This window comes from Canis lupus, chromosome 12, assembly GCF_048164855.1.
Source record: "Canis lupus baileyi chromosome 12, mCanLup2.hap1, whole genome shotgun sequence".
NCBI lineage: Eukaryota > Metazoa > Chordata > Mammalia > Carnivora > Canidae > Canis > Canis lupus.
The window spans coordinates 24,981,129-24,998,378 of record NC_132849.1 but is presented as its reverse complement, the minus strand read 5'-3'; the positions used below and the strand labels follow the sequence as shown (position 1 = coordinate 24,998,378).

General features: G+C 41.7%; 1 protein-coding gene and 1 long non-coding RNA gene across 2 annotated transcripts in view; both read right to left on the bottom strand.

Annotated features, from left to right (window-relative positions):
- The window catches only part of KCMF1 (potassium channel modulatory factor 1), an 81,712-nt gene that overhangs the window by 63,859 nt on the left and 603 nt on the right, over positions 1-17,250 (bottom strand). The window lies entirely within an intron of this gene.
- LOC140601295 (uncharacterized) lies at positions 928-16,751 on the bottom strand. The gene is made up of 2 exons (XR_012004333.1): positions 10,668-16,751; positions 928-9,921 (listed from the first exon to the last, which is right to left on the bottom strand). It is a non-coding gene; the product is annotated as an uncharacterized lncRNA (long non-coding RNA).

The following is a 17,250-nucleotide window of genomic DNA, read 5'->3' as shown; positions in this document are numbered from 1 at the left end:
CATATATAATAACCACTGACCAACCACTGTGAGGTTAGTAAGCATTATGCTTATTTCATGAAATGATGCATAGAAAGATAAACAACCTACTGACTTCATAGTAAGTGACCAAGGAGGGTTTGAATTCAGGCAGTCTGGTTCCAAAAACCCTCTTCAATTTACTATTCAGCATCTCAAAAAACACTTGAGTAAACAGGAAAATTGTACCCACTGCATTAGTCTAGCCTCTAGTATTAGTCTATAAACTAATAAACTCTGAGCCTGCATTTTGGGTCTCTTCATCTCAAAAGCATATACAGTAAAAAATGGGCTGGAATAAGAGTCATGGGATCTGAATTCTAGTCTTCACTATGATCTCAAGTAGTATGACTCAGCCTTTCTACACAATTTTATTTGGAAAAAGAAAAAAGGAAGGTTGATTTCCTTCTGGACCAGACGGTCTGTTATTCTATCTACTTCTTTATTTTATTGATGAGAAAAAAGAATGAAAATAAGCTAATTCATTATCCAGCTACCAAATTGGCCTAGTTCCCACAGTGAGCTCTCCTGGTCTGGATCTTTATCACTCTAGCACAGCCACAAGAGATACACCGGGCTGTCTACCTATATGCTGCCTCTTTTCTGCTACTTTAAGAAAAAAGACAAGGCCCATAGGCCTGGAAACAGACATTACCTAATAAAAGGTTTGGGGAATTCGAGCCACAGTGAACTGAGAAGAGGAACAGAACAACACAGTCACATCAGGTCTTGACTTTAAGATCTCTAACAACACTGCTGAGCATGTGTTTGTTCATTCATTCAGCCCATGTGACTCTAGGTCACTCATCCAAATGGCCTACACACCTCTACTTGAACATCTAACAGACATCTCCAACCTAGTACGTCTGAAAGAGAACTCTTGACCTCTACCTCCAAAAATGTTCCTTCTGTCCTCCTGCCTTTCCTGTTTCAGTAAATGGCCCTCTTCCTACCCTCATGCTTTTGCCTACACTACACCAGCAAGTGCTGGTAAACTCTACATTCAAAGAATTAAGTTCAAACGTCTCACTAGGCCTATAAATGCCCCATAGAATACGGGCTCAGTTTATCCCTACCTCATCTTCTCTCCTCTTCCTCCCTGCCTAGTCAGCTCCAGCTACTCTGTTCCTCAAGCAACCTACTTTATTCTAACCCCAGGACTTTATATGTGAAATCTCTGCCTAAAAGAAACATATCTTGGGTGCCTGGGTGGCTCAGTTGGTTAAGCCTCTGACTCTTGATTTTGACTTAGATCATGATCTCAGGATTGTGAGATCGACGCCCCCCCCCCCCCCATTGGGCTCTATGCTGGGTGTGGACCCTGCTTGGGATTCTCTCTTTCTCTCTGTTTTCCTCCCAATCACCCCTACCTCTTGTGCTCTAGCTGTCTCTTAAATGGGCAGAGAAAGAGTGGAAGGATCAAACACATCCTCTGAAAGGCCTTCCAGACCACTCTTTTAAACAGAGAGCCAGAGGCTACTCATTCGGCTTCCATCATATTCATTCAATCCTTATTCCCTCACCCTGTTTTACTTTCTTCAGAATATTTATAATGAATCAAAATTATATTACAGGTTTCTTTTTTACCCTCTTCCTCCAATTAAAATTGTAAGCCCTACAATGAGAACTTCTTATTTTTATTACTCTATCCTCAGTTTCAAATACTGTGTACCTACTGGCACAGTATTTAGACTGAATGAATTTTCCCAGTCTCTAATACCTGCCAAAACCTGGTCTAGGTGCTAGAGATACCCTTAGCTGTTGATGTCTCTCCGTCCCTTCACAGCTAAATCTTTAGGTAGTGTTCCTAACTTCTCATGTTCATTGAGAATTTAATACCCTGCAGCCTGGGCTCTCTAGTCCACTCCTTTGAAAGTGCTCACTGAGTTCCACAAGTTCTTCATTCCAGGAGCTCCAGCCAATGAACACTTCATTTCTTGTCTTCTTGAACTATTTGCAGCAACACTAACTGAATCCTCCTTCCAAGAAAATTGCCTTCCTAAATTTCAATGCCCGCATTCTTTCCTGATTCTCTTCCTACTCTCCAGGCGAGTCCCATTCACAGTCTCATGCTCCTTAAATGTTAAGTGTTTCCAACGGCTTACTGCTCAGTCTCCCTCATCTTCTCAATCCATATGTTCTCACCATCACTGAGCAACCAACTCTACTACTATGGATTAAGTCCAACCTCTTCTGAATTCCAGATCCACGTGTTCAACGGCCCTGAACATCTCTACCTGGATTTCCCATATGTACCTCAAACCCAACGTGCTAAAAATGGAAATCACTTGTCTTTCCCCTCCTTCCTACCTTCTTCCTCAAAGCATGTTTCTCTTAGATATGCATCACAGTGAATGTCACTGCCCAACTAATCAAGCCCAAACCCTAAGTTTTCCTAGACCTCTCATTCTTCCACAACCCCTCTAGTTAATCACCAAGTATGTCTCCTATTTGCACATACTACAGCACTTTCTTATCTTATGGTAATTTAACTGTCCCCTCCTCCCTGCAAATCCATCCTTCAGAACTTTTCCTTTCAGAACACAAAATCAAATTCCTGGCTTAAAATTTCCTAAAAATTCACTCCCTATTACCCTTCTATCTCAACAAACTTCATCTCCTGGTATTAACCAACCCCCTCCCCCTTCTGCTTCAGTAATGCTAAATTTCTTATGGTCTCTCCTCAAAGGAAAACCCTTTCTGTTCAAGTCTCCCTCCATGGAATACTCTCCCCAACACCCCAATACCTCACGGATTCATCAACAACCAGTTCAAATGAATAACTTCTCTTGGGATGCCTTCATGAATTCATCCAAGAAATGGAGAAGCCTCCATTATCCACTGACCATATGCTATAAGTTTATCATACTTCTTACTGTACTGTATTATACTCACCTTTCTCATCTTAAGAGGGTCTTTTTTTGTGGTCCCAAGTGCCCAACATAACATCTCCACTTAGTGATGGTATTCTAGGGACACCTGAGTGGCTCAGTGGTTGAGCATCTGCCTTTGGCTCAGGCATGATCCCGTCCCGGGATTGAGTCCCACATGTGGCTCCTTGCGAGGAGCCTGATTCTCCCTCTATGTGTCTGCCCTTCTCTCTCTGTGTCTTTCGTGAATTAATGAAATCTTTAAAAAATAATAAAATATTTTTTTTTAAAAAAAGAAGATTTTATTTGAAAGAGTGACAGGCATGGCAGCATGAGCTGGGCAGAGGGAGGGCAGAGGGAGAGGGGGAAGTAAACTCCCCACTGAGCAGGGAGCCCCACTCTGAGCTCAATCCTAGGACCCCGGGATCATGACCTGAGCCCAAGGCAGAGGCTTAACCAATTGAGCCACTCAGGCACTCCTTAAAAATAAGATCTTTAGGGCAGCCTGGGTGGCTCAGTGGTTTAGCGCCGCCTTCAGCCCAGGGCCTGATCCTGGAGACCTGGGATCGAGTCCCACATCAGGCTCCCAGAATGGAGCCTGCTTCTCCCTCTGCCTGTGTCTCTGCATCTCTCTCTCTCTCTGTGTGTCTGTCTCTCATGAATAAATAAATAAAATCTTAAAAAAAAAAAAAAGGGAATCTCAGCTCTATCACAGACTGTACGACTTTTGGCAAGATGCCTAACTTCTCAGTGCATCAATCTCCTCATCTGTAAGATGTGGATAATATATATTTCACAGGACTGGTGTGAGAATTAAATGGTTTAGTACATGTGAATGCTGAACACAGTGCCTGGCAAATAGTAAGCACTCAATAAATACTACTATTAGTATAGCAGATGCTTGGTTAATATTAGTTTCTCCCTTCCTACATCTACCCTCTCACTCCTATTTAAAGAAGGCTGCATCTATAGAAGTTAACACTTGCATGACAAGTGGTATTACAGAAAAATGGGTGGTCAGGAAAGGGTCTCTGTGACTTGCAAATCACATCACAGTCATGGTTCTCTTATGTCTCTGATCCTCTCTTTTCTAAATGTTTTCTTCCTGAGAAATCTAGCAAATCTTCAGGCTTCAAAGTAGGGAGTCATAAAATTCTTATCTCCAGCCAAGATTTCTCTCTCTTGAGCCCCAGGTAGTATTTCTCAACTCCTGATTTCTACCTAATGGCCCAGCATCAGCTTAAACTAAAAATGCCAAAAGCTGAAAATTATTCCTTTCCTCAACAGTTCCCCATTTCTCCCCTCCTATCTTCCTTATTTAGTAAAAGAACCTGCTATTCTTCTGGTGCACTGGCTAGTTGTCCTGAAATTATACTTTAGTCCTTGTTCTCCTGCAATAAGACTATCTCAAGTCATCTTTTTTCCTTTTGTTCCTACTGCAACTAATTCAGGCCCCTTTAACTTCAAGCTTATTCCACTAAAAAAGCTCTGATGGTGTCCCTGCCACAGATGCCACCCTATACTGCATGCACTACCACACTGATCCTCCTAAACATACCACTTTTCACCATGGCCTTTCTCGGCTTAAAACTTTTGGTGTACTACTCCCTCTTCCATTTCATAATCTACATGGAAAAAGGCAAAGGTTGACTTCAATGTGGCAATCTACATCCTTCCCTATCTACCTTGCTCCAGTCTTCCTTTTCAATCTTATTTCCATGATAAAAATACCATCACCTTACATTTATGCAGTGCTTCATTTAACTCAGAAAACATTCTTACCTGGCTGGCATTTCATCTTAATGACCCTTAGAGAGAAGCCAAACAGGGACGCCTGAGTGGCTCAGCGTCTGCCTTCGGCTCAGGACATGATCCCAGGGTCCAGGATCGAGTCCCCCATCAGGCTCCCTGAGGGGAGGCTGCTTCTCCCTCTGCCTGTATCTCTCTCTGCATCTCTCATGAATAAATACATAAAATCTTTAAAAAGAAGGGGGGGGGGGCTAAACTGTTATCAGTATCTTTCTTTTACAGAAAACAGACTTCTAGCACTGATGTCTAAGAACAAATGGGTCCCTGTCCCACTCCCTCCTTGGACTCCTAGGTAAATCTATCTATCTAATACCTCACTCCCACCACTTACATACAGGAGTCTTCTGTTCCAGAAGCTCTGGTCTCAGTGTTGTCTCATCCACATCTCTCCAACATACTTCATGTTTCCTTAGTCTGTAGTTTACCCTCTACCATTCTCTCACTTGGTAGAAAGCCCTAATCCCCAACTCTTGTTATAAAAATACAGGAATACAGCATAAGGAATACAGTCATTAATACTGTGAAAACTTGGGGGATCCCTGGGTGGCTCAGCGGTTTGGCGTCTGCCTTTGGCCCAGGACGTAATCCTGGAGTCCTGGGATCGAGTCCCGCATCTGGCCCCCTGCATGGCGCCTGCTTCTCCCTCTGCCTGTGTCTCTGCCTCTCTGTGTGTGTGTGTGTGTCTCTCTCATGAATAAATAAATTTTAAAAATCATTAAAAAAAAATATCTTTCACTTAATTGAATTTTTTTTTTTTATGTGCTATCTTCAAAAAGGCCCTCCATAATCACAGTTTCCCAAAGTAGGCCCCTACTCTCTATTTCCTTATCCCACTGTATGGTTTTTCAAAAACTCTTGTCACCTCCTAACACTCTATTACACATTTATTCTTTTATGGTCTACCTCAGAGATCCACAAGCTTTTTCTATAAAAAGCCAAACAGTATCTATTTCCAGCTTTTTCTGTCACAACTCAACTCATTATAATATAAAAGCAGTTTAGACAATATGTAATGAGCAGATGTGGCTGTGTTCCAATAAAATGTTATTTACAAAAACCAGCAGCTGGCCAGGTTTGGCTCAGAGGCCATGTACCCCTGATATAGTCCTTCTAATAGAATGTGTCATTAAAAAAAAAAAAAAAAAAAAAGAATATGAATGTCATAGGGACAGGAATCTTCTGTTTTGTTCATTATGGTATCCTTGAGGCCAAAATAGTGCCTAGTCCCAACTACATATTCAATAAATTCAATAAACATGTGTTGATTAAATTAATAGTGCTGGTCTGGAGTGGGGAGTCACCTCTCTTCTACTTCCTTGAGTGACAGTAACATGGTGTTCAAGAACGAGGACAAGGTCAGCAGCTGTATTTCCAGCTGGTTAGTACCATACCATGAAATATGGTACCACAACCATTGTGTGCTCCTGTCACCAGCAATAACCATGTCACACACAAATGCCTTTGGTTATAACTGGGTCCAGGCAGAAGCCTGAATTCCTTGGCTCTGCCCCCAGAAGCTCTGATTCAGTAGATCCAGGGTAGGGTCCAAGAATCTGCATTTCTAGCCAAGTTCCTAGGTGATGCTAATAGTGCTGATCCTAAACTACACTTTGAGAACCAGTAGGTGAGAGCACCTAAAAACTTTATTAGTATTTTTATACTCTTCAAGAAAAGAAAAAAAAAAAAAGCCAAAAATCCTGACGTTCCAGTGACCTGGCTTCAGGGGGTTTGAAAAAGAATGGAACTATAAAACTGTTCCATGGAACTGCTGTTTCAGTGAAATGAAAGCAAAAACCACTAGGTCTTTATTTTTTTAACAGACTATCTCCCAAACATTCTATTTTTACTTGCAAATATAGTTCTAACTGGCTAAAACAATACACCAAACAGGTAAAAAAGAGAAATCACCATGGCTGGCTAACCTTGATAGTGTGGGCTATTAACTCCATCATTGGTTTTCTTAAAATTACTTTTTTTTTTTAAAGATGTTATTCATTTATTCATCAGAGAGAGAGAGAGAGAGAGAGAGACACACACAGACAGAGACACAGGCAGAGGGAGAAGCAGGCTCCATGCTGGGAGCCCGATGTGGGACTTGATCCCAGGTCTCCAGGATCACACCCTGGGCTGAAGGCGGCGCTAAACCGCTGAGCCAAAATTACTGCCCAAAATTACTTTTTTAAAAATTTTATTTTAAGTAGGCTCCACTCCCAATGTGGGGCTTGAACTCATGATCGTGAGATTCAGAGTCTCATGCTCTATGGACTGAGCCAGCCAGACACCTCAATTTTTTTAAATTACTTTGAGGAAGAATCATAACCACGTGCTTTTCTATTGTTAGATGCCAAAGGCCTTTTCCAGATGGATACTAGAGATTGAAGCTTACTACAATGAAATACACCTACAATAAATTACAAGCCTGTAGATCACTTTCTTCAAATGATAAAAAGCCTATCATCACCAGATAGAATCCACAACATCTTCTGAATCCACCATAATAGAACCTACAATGGATTAGTAACAATTTTTACAAGTTCTACATTCGTCATCACAGAGGACTTAAAATGATCCCCCAAATTCACATTAAAATCACCCTGAGGCCATTATTTACTCTTCAAATCTGAATAGCCCACAGAGGGATTATAATTTATATACATTTGTAGCTGTTTATAAAGTCGTTTTCTACTGTAATGGTTATACGTTGCTAACATAGATTAAAAAATAATTTTATTTATTTCTTAAAAAAGATTTATTTATTTATTCATGATAGACAGAGAGAGAGACAGAGGCAAAGACACAGGAGGAGGGAGAAGCAGGCTCCATGCCGGGGACTCCAGGATCGCGCCCTGGGCCAAAGGCAGAGGCTAAACCGCTGAGTCACCCAGGGATCCCCAAAAAATAATTTTAAAATGAAAAAGTAAGGTGAAGTCTAGGTTCTTAGCAAAGAAATTCAAGAAGCAAAAATCTAGAACGTTAATGAATGGACTGTTAAGAAGATGGCAATACTACATCAAAATGTACCTCCAGGGCAGCCCAGGTGGCTCAGCAGTTTAGCACCGCCTTCGGCCCAGGGTGTGATCCTGGAGACCAGGTATGGAGTCACGCATCGGGCTCCCTCCAGGGAGCCTGCCTCTCCCTCTGCCTGTCCCTCTGCCTGTCTCTGTTTCTCTCATCAATCAATAAATAAAATCTTAAAAAAAAAAAAAACAACAAAAACAAAATGTACCTCCAAAAAGAGACTGCATATGATCAAAAAATGTCTTAGCAGACCCCCAATGCACAAATCTAAAGATGATTCTCAGTAAAGATCAAGTATTTTCAAAAAAAAAAAAATCAAATATTTTCAATCCAAATTTACCATCTGAAGTATGCAAAGTGTAAAATATACACTAGATTTTTACAACTTTGTGAGAAAAAAACATAATTTTTATGTTGATTACAGGCTTAAATGTTAATTTGGATACATTAGGTTAAAGTATTAAACTATTTAAATTAATTTCACCTCTTTGGCTGTGTTACTGTGGCTGCCAGAGAATTTAAAGATTCATTTACTTATTTGAGAGAAAGTGTGCGTGCACATGTGAGCGCACAAATGGTAGAGGCAGAGGGAGGAGAGAGAATCTCAAGCAGACTCCACGCTGAGTGCAGAGCCTGTCGCAGAGCCTGACACAGGGGTTGATCTCATGCAGATTCACAGCCTGATCTGAAACCAAGAGTGGGTTGCTTAACCGAATGTGTCACCCTGGACACCCACTACCAGAGAATTTAAATTACATGTGGCTTGCATTAGATTTCCGTTGCATAGTGATGGTCTAACCCAATTCTGCAAGTAGATTTACTATCTCCTCTTCCTTTAGGTGATTTCTAAAAAGCTTGTAGAAGGTGATAATGGAGCAATGAAAAAACATGAAACTATGTGGTACGTCTGACATAGACTGTCAGGAAAACCATGGGTCAGGTGCTCATCCACCCCGTCACTTCAGGTGCTAATGACCTCACCTTCCGAGGGAGGGAAGATATGGATATGCACAATGATCACAGAGGGTCACATCTATAGCCCCACACACACAAATTATACACTTTAATTTCAAATTGCAATTAACTGTATCAGAATCCTGAGCAGTGTTAGGCTGAATATAAGGTCTCTGTTTATGAAAACTACCTGGTTCCTAATACCCAAATACCTCCAGCTCCCAGTATGTATTTCATTCTTACAGAAGAGACACATCTGTAACAACTTTATTTTTATTTTCTTAAAGATTTTATTTATTTGAGAGAGAGAGGGAGAATGCACATGAGCACCAGTGGGGGGAGGGGCAGACAGAGAGGGAGAAGCAGACGCCCTGCTGAGTGCGGAGCCCAAGGAGGGCCAGATCCCGGGACCCTGACTGAGATCACGACCTGAGCTGAAGTCAGACACAAGCAACCGAGCCACCCAGGTGTCCCTGTAGTAATTCCTTTAAATAATCCCTGTCTGTTTTACTGCAATGTCCTTAACTCCTAATTTAGAAAGTTTCTCTTTTCCTTGCGTTGCCAAACCTCTATAATCATAGAGGACACCAAAGGAGAATACTGGTTGAGGAAGAATACCAAAAAAAGTACCATCTAGTTACTCACCCAACACTTGCTATATAACCATTAGGCCTATGCACCAAAAAACGTATACTGAATACAAAAATTAAACATTTTATCCCTTGAGCTCTTTTCTAACCTTCAAAAAGATACTTATAAACCTATAAGGAATAACCTACTTGAACATACTTTAACATACGTAGGTATGTGTTGAGACTTCCATAGCCTAAGGACAATATTGTTAAGGAAAGTAATGTACTGCTGGGCAGAATTAGAAGTAATTGAGAAACTTAAAATGAGTTAAAAGAAAAAAAAAAAAAAAAGGAGGGGGAGATGAATACTGCCAAAACATTAAAATATGTACATGATTTAATTACCCTGTCATAAAATATAAACTTCAAGGACTAATTCCAGCACATTGGAAAAGAACCACAGCCCGTGCAACAGGAAAGCATTTAATTCCCAAAGGTGTTTCAAACCCACTGAATATTATCATCCTGCAGCAGGGCTTCACAACTTGTGGCAAGCTCTGGAGATGACTTTGAGTGGTACTCGAGTGGGAAGTCCATAAATATTCACTGAATGAATCAGAAAACTCACGCATGGTGCGATTAATATTCAGAACCCACAGCCAGTTAATCCGAAACTAGAGCTAGAAGCAGAACAAAAAGCAATACCTGAGTTTAATCCTAAACCATTCCCCCAGCAGTCAGCTCCCCTTAAGTTTTTTCATTCTATGTAGTTTATTCACGCCTTCTTTTAGGAAAGTTCCAAATCCTCTTTCCCACAATCTCCCTCCTTCTTAACCAGTTTCCCAGATAAAAACAGAAGACAGCAGTTTCTAGTCTCACCATTTTTTAGACAAATAATAACATCTCTTAACAATCACCCACAAATGTTCAAATGTCTGGCCTCCCAAAGGCCAGTCATTGTGCTCGGTGGTAGGGCACAAAGGTAAGTGTAACACTAAACCTACCTTTCAGGTAGTTTATTGGGGAGGCAGACAAGCAAACAATTACAGAATAAAAAAAATGCTTGGAGAATAGGGCAGGAGTGCCACTAGAGGGACTCTTTACTGGTTGGGAGGGGAGGGTGACAGTCTTCAGCGAACAATAAAAGAAACAAAAGTCAAAACCAAAAATAAATTATAATTGAATATGCCTGCGACTATTGTACTAGCCCCTCAAGTTAGCACGCCGAAGTGACTCTCCTAATGAAAATCCTCTTAAAAAAAGAAAAAAAGCTAGAGTTCATGACACTGGCACTGAGTACTAGCAAGAGAAGGAAAAAACCCCTCACAATTCAGCAGGACATAATGCTAAACTTAATTAGTCATGATGTCAAGAGGCTTCACCCATTTATCGTCTGTCCCTCCTAGCTGAAGGTGACTTGACTGACCCACTCTTGTGATTTCAGTTGTTTTTTTTCTAGCAGTAGTGATGGTCTTGTAGGGATCCATCCATACTTCCTCCTTGATACTCCTTGCGACCACCAGCAAAATCTGCTGGACTGCTGGTTGGCACTGCAGCCATAGAAGAAATAAACTGGGGATCCCTGGGTGGCGCAGCGGTTTGGCGCCTGCCTTTGGCCCGGGGCGTGATCCTGGAGACCCGGGATCGAATCCCACGTCGGGCTCCCGGTGCATGGAGCCTGCTTCTCTCTCTGCCTGTGTCTCTGCCTCTCTGTCTCTCTCTGTGTGACTATCATGAATAAATAAATAAAATCTTTAAAAAAAAAAAAAAGAAGAAGAAATAAACTGACCATGTACATGAACTGGATGAACCCACACTGCTTTGTTACTATTCAGAAAGGCAACAACTAAAAACATCATTAGCAAACACTGTGGGAGGGTGGTGAGAAAGGTAGTAGGGATGGCACCCTGGAAGGTACCTAACAAGGAAATTCATCTCTTGCTAGTTTCACAGGACACTGAGTTTTCATTTCCAGGTACTCAATTCTTAGGACATATCATCAGGCATGAAAGTTGGTTTTCTGTTTCTAATTCCCTGTGGCTACAAATCATTTCCAAGCTTCAGGCCCACCTTGTCTAACATTCCTCTGCCAACAATGTCCTGTCCTCTTGTCCTTACCATCCCAATAACAACCTCTCTTTTCTGGATCACTCACTTCCTTCCCATGAAATCTAGGTAGTATGTTCTCGTAGCAAACTGCTTTAACGTGTATTTCCAACATGAATCAGGACACGGCTAATATATAAAAAATTACCACATTTTTTAAAAAGTCTGATTTGCACACCTCTTAAGGGCTCTTTCTTCAATTTTATTTTATTTTATGTTTAAGATTTGAGAGAGAGAGAGTGCACAAGAGAGAACATATGCATGCAAGTGGGGACAAGCTGACTCCGCGTTGAGCAACCGAGCCCTACGACCCTGAGATCATCACCTGAGCCAAAATCCAGTTGGATGCTTAACCAACCGGACCATTCAAGCGCCCCTTGTTCCTCAATTTTAATAAATAATTTCAATTGAAAAATCTATACCTTATCATTTTAAAAAACTGAAAAATATCATAGCTCCTAGCACAGCTCTAAAATTAATATGGAATTAATCTTTTACAAAGGAAGATTTTAATTATGAACAGCATTTAATTTTTAACTCTTGGGAGAGGAGAGGGGAGAAAGAGAGAGAGAGAGAGAGAGAGAGAGAGAGGGAGGGAGACCCGTGGGTGTGTGCAGGAGAGGGAGAAAGAGAATCTTAAGCAGTCTTCACACCCGGTGCAGAGCCTATAGGAGGGCTAGATCTTACAACCCTGAGATCATAAGGTGAGCTGATATCAAGAGTCTGACACTTAACCAGGCACCCCTTAATTTTTATGAATATAAAATATAGGAAATATCTCCTTTTGAGTTCATGCTTGTGAGAACACCCCCCCCCAGAAATATTTATAATGTAATTAAAAAACACTATTTCTAAGATAATCCAGTGATACCTTAACTTTCACTAAAAACAGCTTTTGGAACTTCCAGTTTAAAACAAAAACAAAAAACCCCCACAAACCTCAGCAAATATATATGGTAAATGTTATAAAGCTGATGTTTTGAAAATGACTCATAAGTACACGGATTTCTTCATTTGTAAGATATTGCAAGCCTAATCTAGGGATTTGTTTCACATTAGAATTTTATGAAGTTTCTATTATAAAAAAAAGTTTTCAATCTTTAAATAAGATCGCTGCTAATACATCTTAAAATTCTAAGTCTGGGGATCCCTGGGTGGCTCAGCAGTTTAGCGCCTGCCTTCGGCCCAGGGTGTGATCCTGGAGTCCTGGGATCAAGTCCCACGTCGGGCTCCCGGCATGGAGCCTGCTTCTCCCTCTGCCTGTGTCTCTGCCTCTCTCTCTCTCTCTCCCTCCCTCTGTGTCTCTCATGAATAAATAAATAAAATCTTAAAAAAAGAATTCTAAGTCTGAAAGTAATTTCTTCCAAATTAAATTTCCAAGTTAAGACAAAATTTTACGACGACTTAACTTAAACATGAATGTCAAAATATAGGGAAAATGAACTTCAAAACCACCTTTTTATGAAATCGAAGACCCCAGAAATTAAAATATTTACATTCTTATCTATCCTTTATTGAAAAATCAAGGTAAATGTAATTCACAATTTACTGAATTGAAAAAGTCTTACGTAAAAATGTCATAGTCTTTTAAGAGATCATAGTTAAAATAAATGGTCTGACATGTTGGTAAAAATCTTTTCAGTGGGAGTCAATTTACTTCACTTACAGGAAGGCAAAAGTCACCACATTAAAATCACAAGCCAATTACCAATCCTGGCTTTGCAATTCCCAAATCCTGAAAACAAAATTATTGCACTTCACTCTGGGATCATTTGCATGTATGCTTTTAGTGTCAGATAACATTTTTAGAGAAGAGAAAATTTAAATCTACCAACAAGAGTGGCACAATTTCAAAATATGGTACAACTTTCAAAAGCTAGATTAATGGCCTACCTACTTTTGTACTTTACATTTTGAAAATAAACAGCATCAGATGCTTCTGAAAACAATATCTACCTACCTGTTCACTTACTTGCTATCACTTTTATATATGAAAAGTCTTCTAAAAGCTAGGGGAAACATAAATCCAGTAAAGATAAGGACTCTATTTGAAATCTCGATGGTTTCCAAAATCAAGAGTAGCCACCAAAAAGTTAAGAAGGCACTTAAGAAAAAGATTCCCTCTCCGAAGTGGGGCAAAATTAGTTAAGAAAAAAGTTGGGGGCAGCCCGGGTGGCTCAGCGGTTTAGCGCCTGCCTTTGGCCCAGGGCGTGATCCTGGAGACCGGGAATCAAGTCCCATGTCGGGCTCCCTGCATGGAGCCTGCTTCTCCCTCTGCCTGTGTCTCTGCCTCTTTCTCTCTCTCTCTATGCGTGTCTCTCATGAATAAATAAAATCTTGTGTTAAAAAAAAAAGTTGATAGTTATTTTGTTATCAGTTCATTTATCCATTCCTTACAGCATATCTCACATGTGCTGCAGAATTGTGCCACCAAACTTCCGGAGTTGTGCCTCATTCACCCCAAATTCCTTGGTTCCTAGCAAACTGTCTTATACATAGTAGCAACTGAAAATAGGTTGACCGATTTAAAGCAATAAATATGTTCCTAATTCCAGGTAATCAATTAGGCTCGAACTCATGCAAGAACATTCATAATTTCATTTTAGCTAACAAGCACTGAGTAATTTGACATGTTTTTAATTTGCCAAGCTATTAAATGGATTTTAAGCTCTGAATTACATTCTTATATTTTAAACATAGTCAAAAGAAAGTGTGTTGTGAAACATTAAAAAAATACTCTTACGAATAAAAAAGATGATGGCTGGTACTATTGTGTGTAACATGGAGCTAGATGGTGTTGGTATGGTGAACATAATGTGACCAGGCACTGATGTAAAAGGTCTGTTAACACGACAAGAACATTACAAAGAGACTTAGAGGATGGAAAAACGGAATTCTGGCTAGAAAAGTCATAATGGGCAAGCAGGAGACTTAATTAATGTAGAGTACTGCCGGCTCCACTCAGACAGGGTCCTGGGAAGGTGGGGAGCCTGTTTCCCACCAGGAAGAACAATTACTTCTCTACCAATCTACGCGGTGCTGCTGGAAACGGAGGTACAGACGATGGATCGAACCAGTTACTCCCCATTACAATTGCCCATAGGAAACGAGGGAATGAATACCAAGCAGAGTGGGCCCTTTATGGGCTCCCAACAATTCCAGTTCCGTCAACTCTCTAAAGCTCTAGTTGAGCAAAGTAGGCAAATTATAGCCCACAGGCCAAACTGGGCCAAATTCAGCCACCTCCTGTGTTTGTATGGCCTGCAAGCTAAGAATGGTTTCTACATTTTTAAATGGTAAAACAAAGAGTCACATTTTATGACCCATGAAAATTATATGAAATTTAAATGTCAGCATCCAAAAATAAAGTTTTCATTGGAACATCACTATGCTTATTTATTTACGTGTTGTCCATAGCCGCTTCTGCACTACCATGGCAGAGATGACGGAGACCCTATAGCACACCAACCCTACAATATTTACTACCTGGCCTTTTACAGAAGTATGCTGAACCCGGGCTAGAAGCTTTTCTTTATGCTCGCCGGGTTGCATCTCCTTTCTCTGAGGTGGTCCACTGCTTCACAAGGTAGAGACTCTAAGCTTGACAGATGTCCATCTTGGGGCTGTGTTGTCGGAAGTTACGTCATTACATAAAAAATATCGTGCAACTCATTAGGGTGGGCACAAAGACAAAGTAACAAATCACACATTTGGAAGGCCCAGAAGAAGTAGCAGGATCCAAATACAACATTACAGGCAGTACATCTCAGATCTTTTAGCAGACTACTACATCGAGTTCTGGGTCACACGGTGAAAGGAAACAAGAACCCACAGAGAATTTGGAGGTTGAAGAGATGATGGAAAGAGCTAAAAAATCACACCACTAAAGAAATGCTCAAAGAAATGGGACTCGTTTGCCCAAAAAAGAGAAAGGTAAGACAGGAACTACAATAGTGAGGGTGTCAAATTCTACATTTGTTGATAGATTAAATTTTTACTGATGAAAATAATGGCAGCCTGAACTAATACTCCACAAAACACATATCTAGTGAATTAAATGTGATTCTTAATGAGACTGCCACTCCTGCGATAGGCCATAAACTAGCCCCTTAAAAGATAATCACTTGTCAAATACTGTACTGTAAGTCTTCAACTGACAGATTATAGGAATGTTCCTTTTTCAGAAACATCTGGCATTATGTAAGTTACCGGAAAAAGTGTGCTATTAATGTGCTGAGGTTCAGTAATATTCAAGTAACTAAAAGGTAATGTAAGTTTCATAACCATATGCCTTTCCACAGGACCAAATAGGGGGAAATGGGCTTAAATTACAGAATTTGTGTTACATTCAAGAATGTTCACGCAGTGGGATTTTACTTACTCTAAAAGATTACGGAGGGTAAAGAAAACTTCCCAGGACACCTCTGAATTAGAATGGAACTACCTGGATGTTTTTCTGAAGCAGGAGAACGGTTCTCAAATCCAATCGTCCAGTGCTAATTCTGTAGTTTTAACTCTCCCAGTTCTTATGAGAGCCTGCATCCATGCTGTTTCACTTTGTCTTAAAGGTGGTCAATGAACGTACAACTACATCTAACATAAATTCTAGTATCTCAAATCAAAATGTGGTGGTAGCTTCAATAACTTCTTTTAAATTACAGAGATAGAGAATACATTCCCATTTAAACCGGAAAAAAAAAAAAATGGGAAAATGGGCCTAGTTGCCAAACACTTCTATGAGCCTAAGTACCTTATCTCAAAATGTCCAACACTTGCACACAGCAAGTGAAGACGGCGGTTTTGAGCCTTTTAAAATACAGAATCCTTGGACACAAACTGTTCTTTGAGTCAATCTCAACACTGCAATTAGTAATACAAATTCTGAAACTTGCTCTCAATATAATTCTAATCAACCTCCGTTTTTCAACCTCGTAATTCTAAGGCCTGCATTTCCCTTAAGAAAACCCTTCCAAATGGGGTGAAGCACACACTAATCTGACTCAGTAAACTTTCTCCACTCCTACATCACCTTTACAGGATTTTAAAACCAAGAGTACACAATACTTGCGAGCCACTTCTACAATCTTGCATTAACCTTACCAGGATAAACTTTTCCCCAAGTCACTTAGCACTTTTTTAAAATTTATTTAAAGACCTGCGGTAGTGAAACAAAGAAAACACAACCCCCCTCCCCCTTTTCCAAACCATATGGCAGTAAATTGAAGTTAACTTCTTTTTTTTTTTTTTCTTTTTTTTTTTTTACCGGCTCAACGCCTGTACACTGGTCCCAGACAGGTTTCTCTTTGTGCCCTGGGACTGGGCTAGCGCTGTCTGCTCATTTGCAACTGTCCCCGACCACGCTGTTAGCCCGAAAAACCAGTCCCAGCCGCCCCCCTGGCCATTAGCAGACCTCCCCACGGTCCTTTACCGAGACCCGGCCAGGGAGACGGGGCACGCCGCGCGAGGGAGTCCCGCTCCGGCCGGGGATCGCGCAGGGAGTTTCCTCGCCCCGTCCGGGCCGGATCCGCCCCGGGAACTCGGTTACCCGAGCCCAGGGACGCGCCGAGGCCTAGCCGCGAGGCCGGGGCGGGCTCCGGGTGGCGGGGGCTCCCCGTTCCCCGGCCGCCCCGCCGTGGCCCGCGGGCACAGGCGCTCGCCGGCGTCTCCCGGAGACCGGACGCGCCCGGCGGGCCCACGGACGGCTCCTCGGGGTCCCGCCGCCGCCCGCGGCCCCGTTCGGCGGCCGCCCCGAGCCCTTCCGGGACGGCGAGAGCGCTAGGCCGCGCCGGAGCCCGCGGCTTCGGGGCCGGCCAGGCGGGCCGCGGCGTCCGGTAGGAGTCCCGAGGGCCGGGCTCCCGCCGGTAACGGGCCCCGCCGCTCCCCTCCCCCTCCCCCGCCCCATG